Genomic DNA, 26,185 nt, shown 5'->3' with positions numbered 1-26,185 from the left:
ATGTTATGCTGTGTATGTGCCAGGCTAAGCCCGATGCCGAGGTGAGCCCGATGCCCGATGCGGTCGGATACCGGGGTGTGTCCGATGCCGGGCAGGAGTCCGATGCCGGAATTCGTCCCGATGCAGTTGGGAGTAGTCCCAGAGTTGTAGTTATGTTATATGTTTATGTTATATGCATTGTTGATATGTTTATATGTGTACCGGTTTACGGTCCGATGCCGGGCAGGTCCCGATGCAGTGGGCTAGGCCCAAGTTATGTGATTATGTGTCTGGTATGTGGTAGTATGGGGAGACTCACTAAGCTTCGTGGTTACAGTTTTCAGTTTTGGTTTCAGGTATTTCAGTTTTCATAAGAGGAGCTCGGGAAGATTGTAGTGCACACACCATTTGTTTAGCCTGTGATATTTATACTCTGATATATTTTGACATGAGACTTGATACATGACTTATGATTTTTAAGAGAAGAAGTTATATATGGTTTTTATTATTAAATTAAAATGAAATTTTTAGACTGTATTTTTGGGATGTTACATCTAGCCTTCTAGGGCTGAGATACCACGTAAAGCTGCAAGCTTTACGTCCATACATGGCATTTAGGGGGTAACTTTGCTAAAACAAGGCTCAACAAGGGGTTTAAGGCATGAAGATTGGCCAAATCTTGATAAAGCTTGGGTCCTTAGGCCTAAAGGGCCTAGTAGTGTCCAGATCTGAAGTCTTAGCTTCAAAGCATGCTCAAAACCAATAATGACTCAAGAAGAAGCTAGAAATGGCCATAAACTCTCTAATGGAGAGATCTAACAAACAAGTGATCAAGATAATAACTTTTTACCTTCAAATGACTGCTACAACTGAATGGATGCCGGATCTAAAGACTCCTTGTTCCAAGCCCTTTACTCTTCAAGTTTCTTCAAGGAATGCACCAAAACACACTCTCTTAGCCTTACACACCCTCAAAATGGAAGATATCTCGATTAGGGTTTGTCTCTGGGTGATAAGGTGATGAGGGAGGCGGGGTAAAAGACTTAAGGTCCTTTAAATAGAGTGCAAACCCGAAAAATTAGGGTTTTCACACTCAGCTCCAACTCGTCGAGTTGAGTCCTTCAACTCGTCGAGTTGGTTCTAAAATCACGCGGCCAATCTCAATCTCTACTCGACGAGTTGGGGCCTCCAACTCGTCGAGTTGCCCTATCAATATGAATATAATAAATATTTAAATTTATACTTTGAAGTCGGGATATAACATTATGTATGCATTATTGCCTTCAAATGTCTCAAAAAAATACCCACGTGTGCGACAACATTAAAATGTACACATCTAAAGTTATATGTTCTATATGATTTTTAAAGACCAAAAATTAGGCGTGTATATTAAATTTGATTTCCATTACATACAATACTTGATTTCTCTAAATAAATCACCTACTCATATTACAAAATAATAATGTGAATATATATATATATATATATATATATATATATATATATATATATATATAATGGTTGTTGAAAAATCTTAATAAAAGAAATTCAACCAAATACATACCCATTGAATCAATTGTACAAATCAATACACAAATTATACACAATACGGAGAACCTTTGCTTCAATTTTCACCCAAAGAAAGCACATAATAGATAAAGTCAATCAAAAATCAAATCAATTATATGAGGTAAAAATTAACAGCTAAGGTAGAGGTTGCTTCCAAGTTTCGTCTTATACAAAATCTCACTCAAAACACTCCTACTTTCTTCCTTCTTTCCTACATCGATTCACAGCCAACATTTAATACAAAAGAAAAAAAAAATCATCACTCCTGCATTCCTTCTTCATGCTTCGTAACCTATCAAGAACACACCCCACTAGAGTTGTTGTTTACCTGTGAAGTGTGAAATCAAGAAGATAACACCCTTTTTCCCCATTTCCCTTGCTGATGATCGAAAACAAAGCCAAAAACCTTCTTTCTTCTTTGATTTTCTGCCAAGAACACTTGTCCTCGTGTATTCATACAAACCAGAAGAACAGCAGGTCTACCTTCGTTCTTCCTTCTTCCTCCCCTGTCAAAAATCAAACGCAAACATCCTTTTTTCCTCCATTGATTTCTATATAAAAAAAGAAGAAGAAGAAGAAGAAAGAACAAGGGAACTGCTGAAGCAGCCCCGTCCACTCACCTGCAACCATCGGAGCTAAAGCAAGCAGCCGAGGAGCTGCTTGAGCAGCCCTCGTGGCACCCACCGAGACCACCAACAGCACCGCTGCTTCTGTTCCCTTTTCCTTCGCACCCCCTTAGCCACACCAAACCCTCAATCTGAAAACCCCTGAATCGCTTTCCCTTTTCGCCCCTCGCTCTCTCTCTTTTCTTTCCATCGACGAACGACCTGCGAGGACCTCGTCTTCGTCACTGCGGCTGCTCGCGACGCCTCATCGGACCCCATCGGACCCTTCCCTCCTTCGCACCTCAAAGCCAGACGAGGACGAAAGTAGCCTCGCTGCTTCTCCCCATCTTCTTTCTTCGCCTCGTCGATCCCCGGAGACGATACTTCTCGCCTGCGAGCCTTCGTGCTTCATTCTCCCAATTTTCGTTTGTCTACCTTCGTGTTTTCTCTCATCTCTTCGTCTGTTCGTATTCCTCTATTTCCTTTCCCCGATCAGACAACGAACACGGTTAATTTCATTAAGTTTGGACCATTAAACACAATCAGTCCCTCCATGAGATTTCTTTACATAAAAGACCTAAATCATTTTGTGTTTATAAAATGAACAAAATACACCCTCAGTTGAACCATTTATACAAAATGAGTCCATTTCCAAAACTTTGGTGTATTTTATACAAAACAGCCCCTCCCATGAAGATTTCTTAACAAAGTCAGTCCAAGTCTCAAACTTTAATTCCACTTAAACCATTTCAGTCCCTCCCTTGAACTATTTTAACCAAAGTCGTCCTATTTTGGTTAAATAAATTACCCTTTTATGTGAAAATACAATAATCCTAGTTTATAAAAATGTTATTTAACAATGTAACATATCGTTACAAATAAACTTGTATAAACTTTTTGTATACGTATTGTGGTTATTTTATAGTGAAATAACTAGTTCACACAACAAATGCTACATGATACAAAAATATATGATTTTTATGTGACATTGTACATTATAACAAGCACATTATAACAAGCACATTATAAACCTTTGTAGTATTTCAATGATTCAAACTATTACTATTCATGTATATTTATATGTTTAAATACATAAAGCTTATACATGTACATATGTTCATAATTTTGAAACATTCGTCTTTATAAAAGCGAGTACATTATACTTTTACATACATACCAAGCATACTCGGATTTTATAAACTTTATACAATGAAATTCATTATGCCTAATGACTTAATCACAATTAAGTTAGGGCTGAGAGTTATTCACATACTTTGGTTGAGGCCTTTTTAGTGAGACTATATTCATTCGTTGAGTCTAAACACTTAACATACCTACACCACTATAACCGTTAATCTTTGGAGCGATATACATATGTATAGATCTATACGGGGTTGACACCCCCACCTGCGGTTCCTAGCTACAACCTCGACCGATCAATCGTAACGGGTGATAAGTGTCTACAATTGTTACTGCAACATCTAATGAAGCGTTGTAGGGAGTATATTCAGTCACATAGCTCAGTTATAGGACTCACTATAAACATTAACTGAGATTTCTCTCTCTCTCTCTCTCTCACTACAAACCATGGGCTCGGTTGCTTTCAAAATTATTTTAAGTATGAAATTACTTATGTAACAGTACAATTTGGTTTTCAAGGATATTCAAAGATTCATTACAAACATAGTTTTAAGTATGAATTTACTTATACAAATGATACATTTTGGCTTTCAAAGATTCATTACAAACACAATTTAAAGTATGGATTTACTTATACCAAAATACATTTTGGATTTTAAAGACTCATTGCAAACACTGTTTTAACTATTGTTATACATATAAAGAAAATACTTTTTAGACTTTTTAAAAAGTATTACTGTTGTTAGCAGAAACGCTGTAACGTTCACAAACTTTGTGTTAACCCTCAAAATTACATGTGTTCTCACGAAATCACTAAACAGACATTCACGACGGATCGGATTATAGGTGGCCTAGTTTACTTGTTGTTGTATTATATGCCTATTTGTTAAGGCAATTCATGTACTATTATTATCTATAAAAACCTTGAGTTCAAACATAGAGATGAAACATGATTGCTATTTTGTTTATTGTTGTACTTGTTCTATATATTCAATTTACCTGTGATCCATGAACCTAGTCGCACAACCCGACGTGTTTCGCCGCCTCACCCGGGGGTGTGACAGATTGGTATCAGAGCTAAATTGGCTATAGAGAACTCGTATCCTCGAAAGAGGATATACAACTATAGCAAATAGCTTCTAATAAAAGTATTATTATTATTAATTACACTATTTATTGGCTACTTACGATAAAAGGAATTAGGTTCGAAGGGTCGCATAGGGTTGTTGGATTTCAGAACGTCTTAATTGTTAAATGGTCCTGCCCTCCGGTGTTTCCTGTCTGGCCCTCGTCTGTACTTGGTGGTCTTGAAGTACAAAACAAAATTTAATAATACTACAAACCTCACCAACACCAATATATAAGAGTTATATATAGACCCGCGATGAGAACACTTAATAAAATTCTAGCATACCTCCAACTAAACTACCAACTCAACCCTTTAGATCAAACACATCAACTAAGGTTAGTACCGTACATAAGCCATACCATAAATAAACCTGAAATGTAAGCCTATGTTATTTATGTTCAGGCCGGTGCACAATCAACCTTTACAAAGGAGTTTGACAGACTACAATGGTTGAAAGTTTTAGAGATCGAAGGATGTTCTCAAGATTCGTTGCAGAAACCTAGTACCTTAGAAACCTTATATCAACTCCAAAACAACATATACATTTTAAATACTTAAAAATCTGGGATAACGTTCAGATTTTTCTAGTTCACTTAAACCCGAAGAAGAATAAAGAACCAATAGCTCTGTTACCATCGTAGCAGAGAAACTCGTAGTTCCCAATAGATCATTCAGTAGTCTTCAAACTTCTTTCTCTATCATTTGAAATTGGTAGGATTTCAATTCTCTCTCTATAATTTGGAAATCTGTAGGATTTTTGGAATATATCACTTTCTATAATTTGGAAATCTTTAGGATTTCTGGAATCGATCACTCTCTATAATTAGGAAATCTATAGGATTTATGGAATCGATCGCCCTCTATAATTTGGAATCTTACCATGAAAGGATCGGAGGTGACTGCTTACACCTCCCTTGTAACATCCTAAAATACATGGGTAAAAATTTCATTTAAAAAAAACAATAAAAACACCCATTTATATTTAAACAAATCATTAAAGATATTTCATAATGAAAACAACTATCAGAGTACAATCCCAAAATCTCAAAGTTGCGGAAAGTATAGGTGTATGCGTTGCGATCAAGCCAGGTCTTTCCCTTTCGAACTGAAAGTACCTGAAACCATAAACAAAAATTGTAAGCAGAAAGCTTAGTTATTTCCCCCAATACCACATACCATACATAACATACAAGCCATACATATCATGCATATCAAACATGCGATAGGAGATGCTATTTGCCAACCACAGTCTTGCCATTATGCCACGAGCCGTATCATGGTCTTACCTTGCCAAGTCGGGGACCAAAACCTTGGGTCTTACAAACAAGTGCCAGGAGCCACCTCCTGGTCTTCCACGCAAGCATCACTAAGACAACTAGCATAAAATCTATAACTGCTTATCTACTTAACTACCAGAGTCCAAACTTTAGTCTTGCATACAGATCTGCCAAGAGCCACCTCCTGATCTTTCAAGGAAATTCCAAGGGCCACCCCCTGGTCTTCCTATAATACATAAACCAAATGGGCAGACATTGGTGCCTTCGACCCATACTACAGTGAGGAGACTCACCTCAACAGCTGAACCCACGAATAAATCTCTGTCTGCCGATCCATTAAAATCCCCGCGCTACCAAACATGAATAACAATCAATTAACATTTGGGCTCCAATTCAAATCCAATAATCCATATATGGGGTAAAAAGACCATTTTACCCCTCACCTAGTTTGGTCCAAGACTAAGGTCTAAACTCCCAATCAAAAAGGCCCACAAACCAAAATCCACCAAAGCCCACTTATGGCCTAATTTTCCAAATTGGGCCCAAACCTTACATGGGCCTTATTCCAAAGCCCATTAAATTTTCCTTATCCAAAACACTTGTTCTCAGATGGCCCAACAAAGCCCCAAGCAACCAAGCCCAAAAGATAGCCCAAACCAAAGACCAAACATACGAGGCCCCAACAGACCGAGCACGTGGGGCGTACTCAGTACGTACGCGCAACGTAATCGCTTGGAGGCTTGTACGCCCAACGTACTCATCCTGCTCAACCCAAAACTTGATTTTTCACTTAATCCATTAAGACAAAGCTCCCAAACATAGATTTGACTTCCTTGAGCTGGATTATCACGTAAAGTTGCCAACTTTACGTTCATACATGGCTAAATGAAGCTCTTAAGCTTAAAAGGGACTTAATAGTTGACTTAATGCATGCATGACACCAAACTTCACATAAAGCTTGCACCTTTAAGCTCAAGGATACCAAAACAAACTCAGATCTGAAAGAACAAGTCCTCAAACGACCTAACTCATCCATTAACTCAAAAAGGGACCAAAAAGCACAACAAACTAACTATGAAGAGATCTAAACATATACATGCCACGATGAAAACTTGATACCTCAGAAAGCTTTCCCACAATATGATGATCCTGGATCCAAAGCCTTTCCACCAAGCAAAACAACTTCAAGGTTCTCCTCTTCCTTCATAACGACTAAAAATGAGCACCAAGACTTCACAATAGCTCAAGAGCACCACCAAGAGGCTGAGGGGGTCGAATTAGGGTTTTTAGGGTATGGAGGCTGGCTAGGAAATGAACAAAAGAGGCTAACATAAAGCTTATATAGGGTACATCATGAAAAATTAGGGTTTCTTACTCACCCTTGTACGCCCAACGTACGAGGTCTCGCGCCCCAACATTACTTCATAATAGATCTGGCTTCCTTCAACTTTCGTTTTTTTAATTTCAGATTTATGCTCCAACATTACTTCATCCACCCAACCAAGAAAGCCGTCTCTAGGACCCTGATACAAAAACTAGGGTTACGAATAGAAAAAAAAAAACAAAAAATGAGAAAAGATTCTACCATTTTGGGACAGGCGTAAAATTCCCTTCCTGGGTTCTTCTTTGTGGATGTTCATATTATTGCTTCACGTCCACAATCGCATTCCATTGTAGCTGCAATTTCGCTTTTTGGAACCCTAATTATCGATCAATTATAGAGGAATGGCAGAAAGAAGGGGGGAGAATGAATGAGAAAGGAAGAAGAATCGTGTATTAAACCGGTTGAAATATGAATGGACAAAAATACCCCGATCATGCAAGGCACGTGGGGAATTCTAACTGAGAAATGGATGGAATGTAAAGTTATGGACCAGATAGGTAACAAATGTCAAATGTTTGGATGGTCTCGGTTAAAAAATTAAGTTAGGAACCAAGCGTGAAAATAACCCCAAACCACAGGGACCATCCGAGTAATTTTCTCAACAAAATACTTTACATTAGGTCCATTAATAATGGTTTCCATATTTTGATTACTTTTTTATATCACTATTTGATAATCAAACATGTTGTAATGACTACATTTTAGCAAAAATGAATGAAATTAAGATTGTTATTGTTTTGTGTCAAAAATACATGTCCTAAATGTATTGTGGAATGTGTACACTAATCATTAAGAAAATGCACTAAATGTATAGAGAAATCATAAAGATAAAAGAATGGTTATATTTCAAGAGAATATGTTGAATACAACCAACCTAAGTTTCATGATATGTTTTCACTAGGCGTGGAAATTGCACCCGACCCGGTGGTGAACCCGGTTGACCCGCCCCAATTGGGGACGGGTATTCCCCGCAAAAACGGGTACCGGGTATGGGGCTGGGGATTCCCATTATGCTAAAACCGGGGATGGGGTCGGGGTCAGATATACGAGTCCCCAACCCGCCTCGCCACCGCATTGATAATATTATATATATATATATAATATATATATATATATATATATATATATATATATATAATTTATTGATTATGAAATAAGTCCACTAATAATTAATTGATTTGTATTGGAACGAGAGTATGTATACCAAATTATGTTCCTAATTGCAAGAGTTCTTAAATTCTCACTTTGTTCGACGGTCCGTATACCAAATCGTCACTTCTTGTTTTGATGCTTGTTAGACTTTATGATTTATGTAACATACTCTGATTATGACCTCTGTTTTTATCACTGTAACATCCCAAATTCAGGAATATAAGTTCGGGGTGCTATGTGTAAATAAAGGAGTAGACTCGACGAGTAGGTATCTTAACTCGTCGAGTCGGAGCGGGTTTTGGCCACGTGTTAAGTGACCAACTCGTCGAGCCGGCGGCGGGACTCGACGAGTCGGTGCTGGGAAGAGAAAACCCTAATTTTAGGGTTTGCACCCTATTTAAAGGACCTTATGTCCTCACCCCAGCCTCTTGGTTACCCCTTGAGAGCCAGAAACCCTAATTTTCGCGACTGAGAGCTTGGAGAGTGTTTTGGAGCTTTGGAAGTGACTTTTGTGAAGGAGATTTGTAGATCAAGAGGCTAACATCAAGATTTCTGTGTGGATCCAGAGCCTACTTTAGTTTGGGCACGTTTTGGAGGTAACCAGCTGTTACCTTAACCTCTTTTTCTTCTAGAATCTTTCATATGTGAAAACTAGGGCTTTCTTTAGTTGTTCATGAAGGGATTTTTGGTATGGGAGCTAGATCTGAAGTTGAAACTTCAGATCTGAACCTCTTTTGAGTTCTAAGCCCATAAAGTTTCCAGCTCTTGCAAGGATGAGACTCTCCCAAGGTGTAAAGCTCCATTAGAAGCTTAGATTGGTCATTTAGAGCCTTTAGGGCCTTGCATGCGTGTAAAGTTTGCAACTTTACGTGATAATCATGCCTTAGAAGCTTGGATCTGTAATCTGGAACCTTGGCATGGCTTAAAAAGTGTCCGCATGGATGAAGGTCTGCAAGGACTCGGCGAGTTGCATAGTCAACTCGGCGAGTCATATGAAGATGGTTGTGAACTCGTCGATTTGATGAGCAAACTCGGCGAGTCCGTTGAAGATTGCCTTGAACTCGGCGAGTCGTTCGACGAGTCGGCTAGGGTCTCTCCCAATTCATGGACGCGTATGAACTCGGCGAGTTAAAGGGGAACTCGACGAGCCAATCAAGGGTTTCACGACTTCTCGAGTTCAGGAAGGACTCGACGAGTCGATGAACTACACTCGACGAGTCGAGTCAACATGGACTGTTGACTTTGACTGTGGACTTTGACTTTGACCAAGAGTTGACCAGTTGACTTCTGAGGGTATTCTGGTAATTTGGAAATTTATGAAAAAGGGTTTTATGGTAACTAGGTGGTGGAGCTCGTGTTGGTGATCCGGGAGTTGAGCTTTCTAGTTTCAGACGACAGTTGAGAGGTGAGTTATCCTCACTATACTCAAGGGTCTAAGGCACCAAGGTTGGCCCTTTGATTTGTTATTTGAGATAGTTACTATTACGATATGTTAGCTCGACATCCTGGTAGATAGGATGGTTATATGCTTGTATGATCGGTTAGGTATGTATCCTATTAGATCGGATGTGGTTACGCTTAGTGACCTATAGTGGTCTGGCTGTCTGTACGCTGGTAGGGGATTACCTGTTATAGGTGCATATGATTGAGCAGTAGTGGAGGGTATCCCATCCCGAGGATGATAGGACCCTAGTATGTTGTTTCTATAGACTGCTATGTGATTATCTGATAGGTGCATATGTTTGTTAGTACGTGGGCATTCCAACCCGGTGGTTGTGGGCCAGGAGTATTCCATCCCGGTATGATGATTGGACTCATAATAGATAGGGCATTCCAACCTGATGGTTGTGGGCCAGGAGTATTCCATCGCGGTGGGATGATTGGACTCATAGTGGGTAGGGCATTCCAGCCTGATGGTTGTGGGCAAGGAGTATTCCATCCCGATAGGATGATTGGACTCATAGTAGGTTGGCATTCCAACCCGATGGTTGAGGGCCTGGGGTATTCTATCCCGTGGGATGATTGGACCCATAGTAGTTGTTGTATGTGTAGGTGTGTGGGCATTCCAACCCGATGGTTGTGGGCCGAAGGTATTCCATCCTGGTAGGATGATTGGACTCATAGTAGGTTGGCATTCCAACCCGATGGTTGAGGGCCTGGGGTATTCCATTCCGTGGGATGATTGGACCAATAGTGTGCTGTTCATTGTTGTATGTGTATGGTTATGTGTGTATGAGTATTTTGGGGGTAACTCACTAAGCTTTCGGGCTTACAGTTTCAGTTTATTGTTTCAGGTACATCAGGAGATCGTGGCAAGGCAAATGCGTGATCGTACCGCTCCTCACTTTTATGATGTTGTTTCTGGGATACTCTGATAATAAACAATTTTGGAAAACCTTTTTGTAATAACTTTTGGTATTTTGAATGTTTTAAAAGTTTAAATTTGGCATGAATTTTATGGGTGTTACAATCACTTTAATAAACTTGATTTTTTGCACAAGTTTAGTTTATTTTTTTGATAAATCGGGAATGGCCTAGGGGAAAAGCCCAAAATTTAAAGAGGAAGAGATTTGATTCCCCGCATCCTTTGGGGATGGGGATGAGGATGAGAACGAGATTAGGTAATCGGGGATGGGGACAAGGATGGTCAACCCCGCCCCATACCTGCCCCATTTTCATCCCTAGTTTTCACCCACCAATTTGTTCGGCAAGCAAATTAAAAAAATGACAAAACGATAAAGTCAAAGAAATTATAAACAATACACCATAACATAACAGGATTCTTTTTTGCTTATTGTAGAACATCATCGAACAAATTTTATATATTATTAAACGACTAGTTAAAGATGAAATTCAAAACAAAATATGCAATAAAAGTCGACATTCAAAACAAAATTTATAATACCAAATCTCTTTTTAATAACATCATAAGTATATATATATATATATATATATATATATATATATATATATATATATATATATATATATATATATATATATATATATATATATATATATATAATTCAAAACATATATATTTAATTATTAGTTGTGAGACCCATATATTATATGGATTAATTTTTTTAAAAAAAAAAGTTAAATATAAAGGTCAAAATATTTAAGAACTTTGAACTTATAAAAAAATAAGAAAAATAATGAATTATTATAATGAAAATGTTTTTATCTTTTAAATTTAAACAAATAATTTAAATAAATAAACAAAAGAAACTAATGAGCTTTAAGTTTGGAAATTATAAAATTAAAAGGTAAACTGATATCTATTTATTACTATATTTATTGCAATTATTACATTAAAATATTATGTGGAATTTAATAAAATAGAAAAAACTCAGAAAATGACACATGGAAAAAAAATCAAAATAACCACAAAATGACATTTGGCAAATTGAATGAGAGTGTGACAAGTGGAAAAAAAAAACTTTCACTTATTAGAAAGGATTTGCAAAAAAACATATGTGTTAGCTTATAAGGTAATAAGGTGTTGTTTGTTTTTTCTAAAAAACCACTTCAGACCACTAATTGATGTGTCACGCAGTATACGCACAACACTTGACCCTTCACAGTTGTTTGTTTTTCAGAAGACTTCTGATTTAAAAACTGTTGCGCGTGTGCTGCGTGGCGCAGCAGTAGAGCAACTGTTTCAAACATCTTCACACCTTACTTTAACTTACTGCAGCAGTCTGCATACGTTAAAAAACAAACAGACTTTTTATTAAATGTTGCAGCCGTTTGGTCCATCTTTTCTGCTACAGAGAGTTGCAGAGGTGCTTCGCATACTTCAGACATTTTCGCTTCGAAAAAACAAACAACACCTAAGTCTCTTACGCTTTTCATCGAGCGCATGGTGGACCAAGAAAAATAAAATAAGAAAAACATGATTCAGAGAATTGCATTTTACCTTTTCAGTGAAAACTTATCACAATTATTTTACCAGAAATTGAGAGGGTTGAAGAAAGAGATAGATTCATGCAAGTCACTAACTACATATGAACAATTTAGAAAATGTTTTTACTTATAGGGCAATGAGAGATACATTCAATTTTGGGAAGAATTAAGGTTGAATCTTGTTGCATTCGGACAAAAAATGGAAGCACATTGAGGGGTATAGACCCACTCTCACCGTACACCCATCTAAGGCGGAATGTGGTGGTCTTCGACCCATCTAGTGAATAATATGGTGGTGATTGGCGGCATATTTGGTAGGTTCAGGAGCAAATTGGTTTGGTGAAGAATTTCGTTGTATCCAGACAGAAAAGGGGAAGGAAACACGAAGGGGTTTACACCCACTCTCACTGTTAAATCATCAATGGCGGAATATGGTGGTCGTTGACCCATCTAGGGCAGAATATGGTGGTGATTGGTGCCATTTGGCGGAGAATTTGGCAGATGCAGGAGTGAAGATTGTAACATATGCATGATTTTTTTATAGAAAGAGTCAACGATTCAAACTATTTCCATAATTAATAGGGTTGTGAATTGATTTTGATAATTAATGAAAATGTAAAATACCACAAATGCCCTTTTATTTTGTTGGATTAATCAAATAAAATGATTGGCTTGTATTTTATTAACATGGAGATACTAACTTTTAACTATTAATCTGACTCTTAAAAAATTGATATTGCACTGTGAATGAATTTATAATCATAGTTTACTTTTAATAAAGTAACTTAAGAGCCACGGATAATAGCAACATTTTTTTGTGACTTTTTATATGTTTTTAGCTAACTGTTTAGTTTTACCACCCAAATTCGCTGGTTAGTAGGTAAATGGTTCGACGGAACAAAATCAGCATACAAAATTCCTTAAAACAACAAGAGTAAATTACACGAACGGTCCTTATGGTTTGAGACTGTATGTTTGATTCCTAACTTTCTTTTAACTGTGATCGTCCCTATTTGTTTGGTTTTTTTCTCGCTTGGTTCCTACCTAAAAATATTATATTGTCCTTCTTTATTTTATTTTTTATTTGTTTATTATTTATTTTTTATTTATTTAATAAAAAATATTTAATAAATAAATAGGACCCCTTTCCATGTTCTCTTTCATAGGAGACGAACGGGAGGACATCGATTCGTTGTTGAGAAATCACAACCGATGATCCTTTCCTTATTCATTTCAAACAAGCCATACAATACTCGACCTCTATCGTTTTTCTTGTCGACCACCACTGACAAAAAAATTTGTTGAGTCTCTCACACAGTACTCCGACGATACCATCTTCATCATCTGGGTCTTCAAAAAGCTCTGATTTCAATCTCTATGTCATCACCGCCGACCGCCCCTAAAACCACCGCTATTGTCGCCCCCGAAACAACCACCACCACCCTTATACAACACTGACCCCCTCTATTCTATCCATCAATTTCTTCCCCTTTTCCTATCTCACCACGATCAAAAAGCATAGAAAGATTTATGTTGCAAAAACACAAAACAATAATGTAGTAGGACAGAAAACGAAGGTTCAGATCTCCACGATGGGTGGAAAATGAAGGAGAAAGCCAACAGAGAAAATGATGCATATCGCCTTGGCCGGAACCTAGAGGACGTGGTGACCGGAGAAGACATTTATTAATTTTTTTTCTCGTCAAAATCAGGAGTTTAAGAGCCACTTACAACTTTTTCATGTCGGAAATCAGGTCTACCAAACACATACACATCTAGAGTTTCGGAGACGCACCTGCACTTGCAACAGTTTTTGTGGGTATCAGATGGTCGTCCGTTGTGGTGGGTAAGAAGGCAGTCGCCAGTAGAAGGCAGTCATCACCGTGGTGGTTAAGAAGGTAAACATAGAAAATGGCGTTTGGTTCAGATTAATCTGATTTCCATCATCATTTGGTCACCAAAGGTGAAGACAAGGTGATTGGATCTTGGGGAAGAGGATCCATGGACTAGTTTGTACAAGATATTCTTCACCTCTTCCCTTCTCCATCGACGTTTTTAGTATGCTTCGAAATCCATCCTCCTTTGAGCAAAAATTATGATGTAAGCAAGTCATGGTTGATTATGCAGAAATGTAATGATGGTAGATGGTGAAGAGATCGATCGATGGTGGATGGGAGGTGTGGAGTGGCGGTGGGGTCGATATGTTGACGATCCAGCTACGTCGGATGGCGGTGGTCTGGTACAGGAGGTCTGCGACCATAGTGTGGCGATTTAGGGTTAAGTCTGTTAAGAGAAAAAGAGGCAGACAATAGTATATGTGCTTTAATTTAGCTGGGGTGGAGATGGGTATAGATGGGGCTTTTTTCGTTTTTAAATTTAAAATGATAAATAAATAATAAAAAATAAAATAAATACATAAGGGTATATTAGTCATTTTATTCTTGAAATGGACTAAACACGTAAGAAAATAAAATAATAGGGACTGTCCGAATTAAATAAAATAAGTTAGGGACTAAATATGAAAATCCATGCAAACCATAGGGACTATCTGTATAATTCACTCAAATCTATCCTGACAAAATTGCAAAAATGGTCCCTGTGGTTTGCCGATTTATTTGGGTAATGTCCAAAAAAAAAGTTTATTAGCAAAAAAGGTCCTTATTTGGTGGTTTAACTGTGGTTTTGGTCCATATTTCGTTAACTTTAACATTTTGCTGTTAACTTTTTTAAAATGACAGTTTTATCCTTAGGGACCATTTCTGCAGTTGTCTCTTTTTACCAAACTACAATGACCATTTTTGTCATTTTCTTTTTTATTTTATTGAAATATTATACATTAATGATTTAATTCTTCTTCTTTTTAATTTTATTAAATTTTAATACATTAATTCTTTTTTTAATTTCATTTTTATTGGATTATTTTTTAATTGATTATTATATATTAATTAATTTTATTTTTAATATATAATATTCATATATAAATAAATATTATAATATTATATTATTAATTTCTTTTAATTAATTTTTTTTAATTTTTTATTGGATTATTTTTTTAATTTCTTTTTTAATGGATTAAATTTACCATAAAAATAAATAAAAAGGCCATTTATTTTTTTATTGGATTATAAATTTAGTTTTAATGTGTAATATTAATTCTTTTTAATTTTATTGGTTCCACCACAAAGTCATTAAAATGCGTAAAAACGTCGCACCCCATCGTTAAAAATCGTCAGGACCACCGTCAATCACCTTTATCGAATTTCCGATGGAAACACTACCATCATGTTCACATTTCGTCAGAATCCTCTGGATTTTCCACTAAGTCGGTCGTTTTTTGTTACAACCAATATTGTGTTAACCACCAGGAGGTCCGATCCAAACACCCCTGATCAGTTCCTCCATTCGTTGCTTTCTACCACCTTGCACCGCCACATCATCTTGTCGGAAATCGTCGATCGTTGCCTATAATCTATCATTCTCAACCAAAACTACAAGAATTGACTACCCACACTACCGCCAATGGCGACAATGTTAGATATAGGCTTTTCAAACCACCAGATCCACCGCCAGATCTTTTCAAGTAGTACAGGCTTGAAGCTTCGATGTTATAAGGTTGTGTGTAACATCCAAAAAATTTCAATAAAATTTAAACTTTTTCAAAACAACCCTTTCTCTAAAAAGTGTTTACGAAACCATTGTGTCCAAAACATTATTCAAAATCAGAGTCATTTACAACATAGTTTTCAAAACATTTTTATTATCAGAGTATCTCAGAAATCATAAGCCCCCAAAACAATAGGATGTGTACGATCATGCATTCACCTTGCCACAATCTACTGAAGTACCTGAAACCATAAACCAAAACTGTAAGCACGAAGCTTAGTGAGTTCCCCCGAAGTACCCACAAAACAACATACTATGGGTTCAATCAACCATCGGGTTGGAATACCCCAGGTCCTCAACTTTAAAAGAGTAACTAAACTCAAGGAGTAGCTAAACTCAAGGAGATTCTGGATCTATAGCTTCCCCTTCAAGCTAGGCACCACTAACTTCAAGCTCTTTCAAAAAAATGAGACCAAAAAAGCAACTCTTAAGCTCACACACTCAACTTGGGGTAAGATGCATGAATTCTAGGGTTTCTGGACAGAGGAGGTGATTAGGGAGGCCATCAAAGGGACTTAAGGCCTTTAAATAGGATGCACCACCCTAAAAATTAGGGTTTTCATATTCAGCCACCAACTCGTCGGGTTTTCCTCTCCAACTCGTCGAGTTGGTCAGAAAAGATCTACTGCCCAAAAACTTTCAACACGTCGAGTTGAGGCCATCAACTCGACGAGTTCCAAGGAAAATTTGCCTTTTTCATAAAAGTTCTCATACCTGGGAATCGGGATGTTACATTGTGCCTCGGTTGTGGAATCCAACGAATGGAGGAACTGACCAGGTAGTATGATTTTGTGGCGTAAGCTGGTCAAAGGCAACAAATGGAGGAACTGTCAGTGGTGTTTGGGTTAGACTTCTTGGTGGTTCAAATAGTGATGGTTCTAGTGGAAAACGATCGGCTTGGTGGCAAATATAAAGGATGCTGACGGATTGTGAAGAGGTTGTCGCAGGTGACTACTGGATAGCGGCGTTGGGTGAAACATGTTGGTAGTGTTTCCGTCAGACCTCTGATGAAGGTGATTAGCAGTGGTCCCGACGATTTCGACAATGAGATGCGGTGCTTTTCCGTATTCCGAAAACTTTATGGTAGAACCAATAAATTAAAAAGAATTAATATTATACATTTAAATAAATTAACGATCCACTAAAATATTATTTATTATATATAGAATATATAAATTAAATTTAATAATCCAATAAAAAAATCTAATAATTTTTTTTAAATAATCCAATAATTTAAAAAAAAGGTTAAAAGAAATTAGTAATATAATAATGTAATATTTATTAATATATAAATATTATATATTAAAAATAAAATTAACTGATATATAATAATCAGATAAAAAATTAATCCAATAAATTTAAATTTTAAAAAATAATTAATGTATAATAGTTCAATAAAGTTAAAAAGAAATAAGAATTAATATATAATAATTCAATAGATTTAAAAACAAGAATTGCATAAATGGTCCTTGTAATTTGGTAAAAAGAGATAACTGCAAAAATGGTCCCTGAGGGTAAAATTGTAATTTTAAAAAAGTTAACAGCCAAATGTTAAAGTTAACGAAATAGAGACCAAAACCACAGTTAAACCACTAAATAAGGACCTTTTTTGCTAATAAAGTTTTTTTTGGACCTTACCCAAAGAAATCGACAAACCACAGGGACCACTTTTGCAATTTTGTCTTACTAATAAAACAATAGTTTCAATTGACACATGTCATCTTCATAGCCTTCCAAGTCAGCATATGCCACTTGTCAGCATATGAGACATTTCCAACAAATTCGCTATTCATTAATATCCTCATAAGAACTTGCTGACTTTCAGCAAATTAAAGTTCAAAATAATTTCAAATCAACAATTTTGAATTTTCCAAAAATCTGCATAAAAATCCGTTTACCAATATTAATTTTCATCCGTTATATTAGGAAATCAAATGCATTAATTAAATGATAATGATACTTGATATTTATCCGATAAATAAAAGATATATACATATCTGTATTCTATGCAAACAAATCTGTATTCTCTGCATAGTTGATATATATATATATATATATATATATATATATATATATATATATATATATATATATATATATCCATAAATAAAATATAAAAGATATATTCATATCCCTAACTATCAGTTGTTAGTTTAAATTGTCACTTCAAATTTGAAATTATTTTGAATACAGTAAATCGCAAAATATTATGACATATATTTGTCCATCCTTTTACCTGTTGAAAATAAAGCCTCCATTGTAGTTGCATAATACGTTCTTCTTGAAGAAAAAAAGACAACATTATCATTATTGATTGATTGAGGTAAGTGCACATCAACCTTTTCAAAACGGTCTAATGCTTCTACCTTGCCATTCTATTTGTATATCACAGTGGTTTTTCTCCTCTATAATGTAAATTGTATTATCATATGTTTGTTCATCATAAATTCCTATAATATGATTAATTATATGGTTTGTTATATTGTATGTTCTTTAACAGTTAATCTTATTTCTGACATATGAAAATTTTAAAATTTCATTTTATGTTCATGTTTGTGTGTATATTTATGTATGTGACTGTGTGCAAGGGGTTGTTATTGTAAAAGAATAATACTGTATTTTACTTTTCTGTTTTTATGTCATATATCAACATATATGAAATTATTCTGTTTTTTTAATTTTTAATTTTTTTAATATCCGACATTTATAAAATATAGCAACATATTTTGAATAACATAAAATAAAGATGAAAGTGTATTGAATAAGTGTGACAACCCGAAATTTCTATATTGTAAAGCCAATCATATCAATCAAAAGTCAGACTTGTTTCTGCTATCTTTTAGCATTGTTAAGGTTCTGTTGAGTGTTCTAAGCCTAGTACATTCAACGATTGGGTGTTAGAAAGTATATACTAAAGTTCATTGAGTTGCATTCAAGCCGGAAACTCCATCACAAGGAGTTTACGGCCGCAAACTAGAGTTTACGGCCGTAAACTCTTGTTTGGCCGTGAACTATCTCCTTAAGTATGATTTTCCTTCATTTTTCTTCACTTCTCACACGTCCAAGTCAAGAACACTCATTTCTCTCTCAAGTATCATCAAGAACACTTCCATTTCTCGTCAATTTTGTAAGTGATTTTTTCATTTATTAGTTGATATCCTTCTTGATCTAGTAAAACCCCATGATTTCATCCGTGAATTCATCTCTTTTTGGGGTTAGATCACCAAAAACACCAAGAACACACACTAGTTTCTTTGGGCCGTAAACACCCCTTCTAGCTTCCAAATCGTAAGTATCCTTTCCATATACTTGTTATTCATTAGAAGCACATGATTAGCATCCAATAAACAACCATTTTAGCATGAACATCAAGAGTTTACGGCCGTAAACTCTTCATATGGCCGTAAACCCTTCATGTCATGGCCGTGAACACCATATTGGTCGTAAACACACCCTTGTGTGGCCGTAAACACCTTTTGTACAATCATATGTGATTGTAACACTTCATTCCAAGTGTTTCCTAGTCCCTAAGGTTGTTCCCTAGCATGGTTAGTTGTTATATACACTAATTATATACATATATGTGTCATTATATGCTTAATATGACCCGTTTGTGCTCAAGACTTCACTTGACGCTTAGCATCCTATATCGATCTTACATTCGAATCACTCACTACAGGTGAGTTCATACCCCTAAACTTATCTTTTAAATGATTTTAAATGCTTTTATGGGGGGGGGGGGAATACAAGTAGAAAGCATTATAGTTATAGTATCAATCACATGTGATTTATAACTATCAAACAAGAGGATTTCTTATACTTCAAAACTGTGTTATCAAACAAACAATTTCAAAACATTTTATAAACTGACATCAAGTCATCAATAACCATTAAAATGGTTAAAACTCTTTTATATGCTAAACTCTTTATCAAACTCTTTTAAACTTATATATTGTCAAAATCATGTCTATATAGATATAGTTATATAAATAAGGTTGAAAGGGCTTAGGATTGATAACTCGCTTTATTTCATGTTCCTTGTTTGGTTGTGGACTTAGGGTATCGGTTGTTTGTCAGAGTGTCGTTTGAATCTTAGATATATATTATGTATATGTATGTAGATATAAAAGTTCTTTCATCAGTTCAATACCTTTGGGTAGCAAAGGTGTACAAACATGATCAGTCATTCAAACAACATTACTAGTAAACTATAATAGGTATAGTTTAGAGGGTTACTACTCACTATTTCTAGAACAATGAAACATACAAGAGTCAGTTCATACATGAGTCAGTTCCAACATACTATAACGAGAAACAGAAAGAACATACTATAACGAGAAACAGAAAGAGCATACTATAACGAGAAACAGAAAGAACATACTATACACTAGAACAGAGAGAACATACTGTACAAATACAAGAACACTATAACATTAATGTGAGCCACTACTTCATGGCATAGCAATATACTGTTGTGTCACGTTTTGTAACCAGAGTCTCCTGGAGGGAGAGCGTGAATTTGTGTATAGATCTATACGAGATTGACCATCCTACACCTTGCTGCTAGCTACAGTGGGACCTGCAGGTCTACGGGTGACGAATGTCATACCATTTCGACGTCTTTGATCGTCGTGTTTTCTAGTCAATCAAGTATGGTTATAATCTCATCACATTTTACCTTAATTAAACAATTGGTTTAAGGTAGTTAGTACATCGGTAGTTACTATATACAATACTACTGTACATCGTTATTTTCCCATTACATTCATATTTTGATCTTCTCACATAAACGGTAATGTAAACTATTTTCTAGTAATGATAGTCGTACTTGGGAAAAACACTCACTTTTACAAAAGAACAACATACAGAACAGTCGGGTCTTGGTAGAAGACTACATTTCATTATAAGTAGAAAATATAGGATTTTCTAGGAGATACAAAATTTACTTCAAACATTTACAAACATTTACATCAAACACTTACAAACACTTTCATCAAACTTATACAAACATTTGACACTAAAATACTTATTAACTCATCAGCTTAAATGCTGATCTACTCTTTCAAAATAACTTGTATTCTCAGGCTTTGAGAAGACGGAGCACATTCCAGACTCGTCTTTTATTTTGATTCATATTTTGGTGTCTTTCAAACTATACACAGAACACACTTGTATTAAATTATACTATTAATGCAATGGATGATGTTGTTGCTTGTTTACTATTGTGCATTGTTATGATACTGTACATGACGTCCTCCGCCCCCGAACGTTTCCGCCGTTCTGGTTTGGGGGTGTGACAATAAGTGTCTTTTAAATGGTTAGAAAAAAAAAAGCTTGCCTTCGGATGGATGTTCAAATCCTGCGTCCACAATGGCACGAAGTTGCTCTGGCTTCAAAAAAAATCTCTAAATCCATAATTGTGAATTACTAAATTAACCCTGTAATTAAAATTAATTGAAAAAAAGGATCAGTTACCATATAAAGGTTTGCATGCTTCAGAAATCATAACCACAAACAGTTGATTATGCATGTATGCTACATTCATGAACAAAAACTTTATAAGAAAACAAAAGAAAATAAAACAGCCACCTTCAATTAAATGATAATTACAACCATTTTATGTTATTTATATTCCTTTTGAGTGTGTTTTATGTTGTGTAGTACAATATGAAATTACTTTGTTTTTTTAATTGGAACTGGGGCTTAGTATTTATGCAATTGGAGTTAATATCAGTCTAGGGGCATAACGGTCATTTTATAAACGCGACATAATGGTTGTTATTTTCTATTATAACTGTCATTTTTAGCATCCTACAACTCAAATTCCTCATCAAAAAAAAATCACAGCGTATTTCAACAGGACATGAAGATGAGATGAAGCTTTTGATTCAAAAAGTTGAAAATATTTCACCAATCACTTCTGGAAAATATTTCACCTATCACCCTATGCATCTTCTACAAAAACGAAAAAAAAACAGAATTTCCCTTTCTTCATCGTCGCCCCAACTTCATCGTTTTTTGATTATCACAACTGACAACGTATTTCAAAATCAAGACAAAAAGACTGCCATTAATTCTTCATAAGCTTTTCACCGGAGTTTCATCTCCCTCCATGCATCTTTCTTCTCTACTCTCCGTTAACAAATTGTACCTGTAACTAAGAAGTGGAGGAAAGGTGGGGGCTATGACGTATCACACGGATGAGATCATCGATTTTACATCGACAATCGAAATGTAGAAATCCAACAAAGCATGTAGTGTATAGGATTTCAGAAATAAAAAATACTGATAAAATGAAATCTTGAATGTCGGCTTCAAATATGGAAGATAGAATAAGGTAAAGTCTTTAGGATTAGATTGACTGAGACGAAAACTGTAACTTGGAATAAATGTATCAATAGATGTAAATTATCTTTTTAAATCATTTTAATTTTATTATATCTTTCAAATACACATTTAACTTCGGTGATATGTAACTATAAATATAAATTTTTTGTTATATGTTTCTTAATTAAGAAAAATATCAAAATTTTTTAAGAATAATGGGATTTGAATATTTTGTTTTTTCGTCAAAATTTATTTTCTTTATTACGAATTAGGCATTTTCTACATATCAAAATAAAATATGTATATCTTTTTTTATTGCTTTCAAAATAAAGTTATATATATATATATATCATTTTTCAAATGTATAACATGATATAATTTTTATTTAAATAAGGTTATTTTACTCTCGATACGTTGTTTATGTTAAATACATGGAATATCATTTGACACAAACGTATAATTATATATACATTAGGCGATATTCCGTGCGTCGCGTAGTTATAATTAAATATGAATAAATATATGTTATTAAAATAAATATATACTTGTTAGTAAGTTTAAATTAATAATTATTAAACTAATTTATTATAAAATATTCTAAGTATTTTAAATAAATGATAAGTATTATAAAAAATGAGTTTACGAAATTACTTTGGTAATAGATTTATCATTTATGAGTATCAAATAACATATCTCATCTACTCTAATAAATGATTTTTTTTTGCAAAATGTTATACTCTCATTCAAATTGTCAAATATCATTTTGTGGTTATTTTGAATTAATTTCTTTTCCACAATGTCAGTTTATGGGTTTTCCTGTTTTAATAAATTTCACATAATACTTTAATGTAATAATTACAATAAATGTAGTAATCAATGAATATCAATTTCATTAATGGATTTACATTCTTATTCAAAATTCTCAACTTAAAGCTCATTAGTTTATTTTGTTTATTTATTTAAATTTAAAAGATAAAAAAAATCAATTTTAATAATTAAATATTTTTCTTATTTTCTTATAAATTCAAAGTTCTTAAATATTTAAACATTTATATTTCATTTTTTTTAATTAACCCATGTAATACATGGGTCTAATTACACCTATTATTATTCTATTTAAAATCGCATGATCTCAATAGCCGCTACCCGTGAAAAGAAAAATAAATTCAATTTAGATAGACATATTTTTATTTTTAATGAATTTTAAAGCTATCTTTTGATACATGTTTTTTATTTAATATTTTGTTTAAACTTTTAATATTTTTAATATATTTTAGACTATCTATTTTATGGAAAATATTATTATTATAAAAAGTAATTTTTAACTAATTTTTCTTTTTGTTAATTTGACATTTTGATTTAAATCATCCATTTAAACTTTTTAACTATTAAAGGTTTTGAATATATTATAAAAATTACGTTGTGAATTTAACATTATATTTAGATTAACAAACTAAGTATATTATATTGAGAATAAAGAATTAGTATTGAAATTAAAATAATATTAGATTTAATCTATTAATTTAAAAAGAAGTTTAAAAGTTTGGGGTTTCAAATGAATGTGGTTGAAGAAAAAAATGTTTCTTTTATAAGTATACTATGCGAATGCCCGCGCGTTGCGCAGAAACACCTATATAGTTGAAGTCCTTACAAATATATGTTTTTTTAATATAGCAATAACGTTGTTGTTAAATTTGATATAATAATTCATATATACTAAATTAATATAATATATTGATTATTTTGAATTATAGGATAATATATACATCTATTATAACTGCATAATTCCAATCGCTTGAATGACTTATATCTGCGAGTTACACATGAATAAAATTAAATATAATATATGGTTTAATGTTATTTATAGTTGTTGTTATTGTTAATTATTTTTTTAAAATTTATTTGCTTAATGTTTTAATTTCTATGATTGTAATTTATTTTAAACTACTTATTTGAAAACTTTTAACGATTATAAAATATATTTAGGAAATATTTTAGTTAAATTGAGATTACAGTTTAGTTTTTGCATTTATCTATGCAATTTATCACTTTTAACTATTTATAAAATATTCTTTGGTTTTTTAAGTAGAACTAAAATTTATATTTAAGTTGACATTATAATGTTATATTTAAATTAAAAACTTAAGTATTTTGTCCAAACTGTTCAAAAGTTGTAGCTTTAAACTGATAATGGTTTATATACAACAACATATTAAATCTAATAAATTAAGTATAATATGTTAAAAGTTAAAGACATAACTTTATAAGTAGAAGTAAATATATTATTTTAAAATTGAAATTTAGTATATTTATGATTACACTTTAGGTTGATATTTATTTAACCTTATTAACCAACTTATAATCATTATTAGAAAGACACTACAATTAATCACTTTTAACTATTTACAAAATATTTTTTTGGGTTGTTTAAGTTAAACTAATTTTTATATTTAAGTTGACCATGTAATGTTATATTCAAATTAATAATTTAATATTTTATACAAATTGTTCCAAAATTGTGTCTTTAAAATGATAATGGTTTACATCCAACAATATGTTAAAACTAATAAATTAAGTATAATATGTTAAAAGTTAATAAAACATAACTTTATAAGTAGAAGTAAATATATTATTTTAATATTGAAATTTAGTTTATATATGATTACACTTTAGGTTTGATATTTATTTAACCTTATTAACCAACGTATAATTATTATTAGAAATAAATTGAAAAGTCATGAGAGTTTCAAATGAATGTGGTGAAAGGAAAAATGCATGGGAGTTTCAAATGAATGTGGTGAAAGGAAAAATGATTCCTTTATAATATAGTATGATATGATGATATGATATGATATGATAGGCAAATGCTCGTGCGTTGCGCATAATACAATTGCACAGAATACAAAAATATATTTTAAATCTTTACAAATATATGTTTTTTTAAATATATCAATGACATTGTTGGTAGCTCTTATATAATACATCTTATAATAAGTTGGTATAAACATTGTTTGTTTTGAATTATATGATAATATAAACATCTTTTAAAATTCTATAATCTCAATTGTCTCGATGGTCTTTACATGCATGTTACTCACGAATAAAAATTAAATATAATATAGGGTTTAATGATATTTATAGTTTTTCTTATGATTAATTAATTTTAAAAGGTTTATTTGCTTAAGATTTTAATTTTTATCATTATAATTATTTAAAACATCAAACATTGTTTTTGTTTTTAAAGGTAACAATATAATTTTTATATATAATGTTTATTTTTAACTATTGTTGTTGTAAGTTATTTAAAATAACGTATTTGGAAACTCTTAATTATTTAATTTGGTTTCAGAAGTTTAACTTTTGTGAAATTTATTTGATGAATATTGTTAGTTTCTTTGATTGTAATTATTTAAAACAACAAACATTTTTTTGTTTTTAAAGATAACACTATCATTTTTTATATAATATTACTTTTAACTATTATTATTGTAAGTTATTTTTAAGCTATTTATTTGAAAATTCTTAATGATTATAAAAATAGTTTCATGGTTTTTTTTTGTTAATTTATGATTACAATTTAGGTTTAACACTATAATTTATAACTTTTAACTATTTATAAAATAGTCACTCGATTATTTTTTCAAGTTTAACTAAAATTTTGATTTGAGTTAACCGTTTAACATTATATTGAAATTAATAATTTAACTATTTTGCATAAAATCATAAATTATACAAAACTATGACTTTAAAATGACAATTGCTCACATACGACAACATATCTAAACTAATAAGTTAACTATAAAATGTTAAAAAGTTAAATTCATAATTTTATAAATAGAAGTAAATATGATATTTTAATATTGTAGTTTAGTTAATTTATGATTAGAATTTAGTTTTTACATTAATTTAACATTATTAAGCAACTTATAATAATTATTAGAAAGAAATTGAAAAGTCATGGAGGTTTCAAATGCATGTGGTGCAAGTAAAAATGCTTTTTTTATAAGTATACTAGGCGTAACCTCGCGCGTTGCGCAAGAATGCATTTAAG

At 33.2% G+C, this 26,185-nt stretch overlaps 3 long non-coding RNA genes across 3 annotated transcripts; all 3 read right to left on the bottom strand.

Moving 5' to 3' along the window:
• Positions 1-1,635: 1,635 nt before the first annotated feature.
• Positions 1,636-2,722, bottom strand: LOC145136236 (uncharacterized). The gene is made up of 2 exons (XR_013720331.1): positions 2,169-2,722; positions 1,636-2,054 (listed from the first exon to the last, which is right to left on the bottom strand). It is a non-coding gene; the product is annotated as an uncharacterized LOC145136236 (long non-coding RNA).
• A 2,642-nt stretch (positions 2,723-5,364) lies between these two features.
• Positions 5,365-7,373, bottom strand: LOC145141442 (uncharacterized). Its single transcript, XR_013722664.1, has 3 exons — positions 7,285-7,373; positions 6,819-7,222; positions 5,365-5,537 (listed from the first exon to the last, which is right to left on the bottom strand). It is a non-coding gene; the product is annotated as an uncharacterized LOC145141442 (long non-coding RNA).
• Positions 7,374-13,267: 5,894 nt separating this feature from the next.
• On the bottom strand, positions 13,268-14,453 carry LOC145138444 (uncharacterized). Its single transcript, XR_013721530.1, has 2 exons — positions 13,940-14,453; positions 13,268-13,639 (listed from the first exon to the last, which is right to left on the bottom strand). It is a non-coding gene; the product is annotated as an uncharacterized LOC145138444 (long non-coding RNA).
• Between the last annotated feature and the right edge of the window lie 11,732 nt (positions 14,454-26,185).

The sequence above is a fragment of the Lactuca virosa genome, chromosome 9 (genome assembly GCF_052849685.1).
Source record: "Lactuca virosa cultivar CGN04683 chromosome 9, Lactuca_virosa_CGN04683_v6, whole genome shotgun sequence".
Taxonomy (NCBI): domain Eukaryota; kingdom Viridiplantae; phylum Streptophyta; class Magnoliopsida; order Asterales; family Asteraceae; genus Lactuca; species Lactuca virosa.
This window is presented reverse-complemented; position numbering and strand designations above follow the sequence as displayed.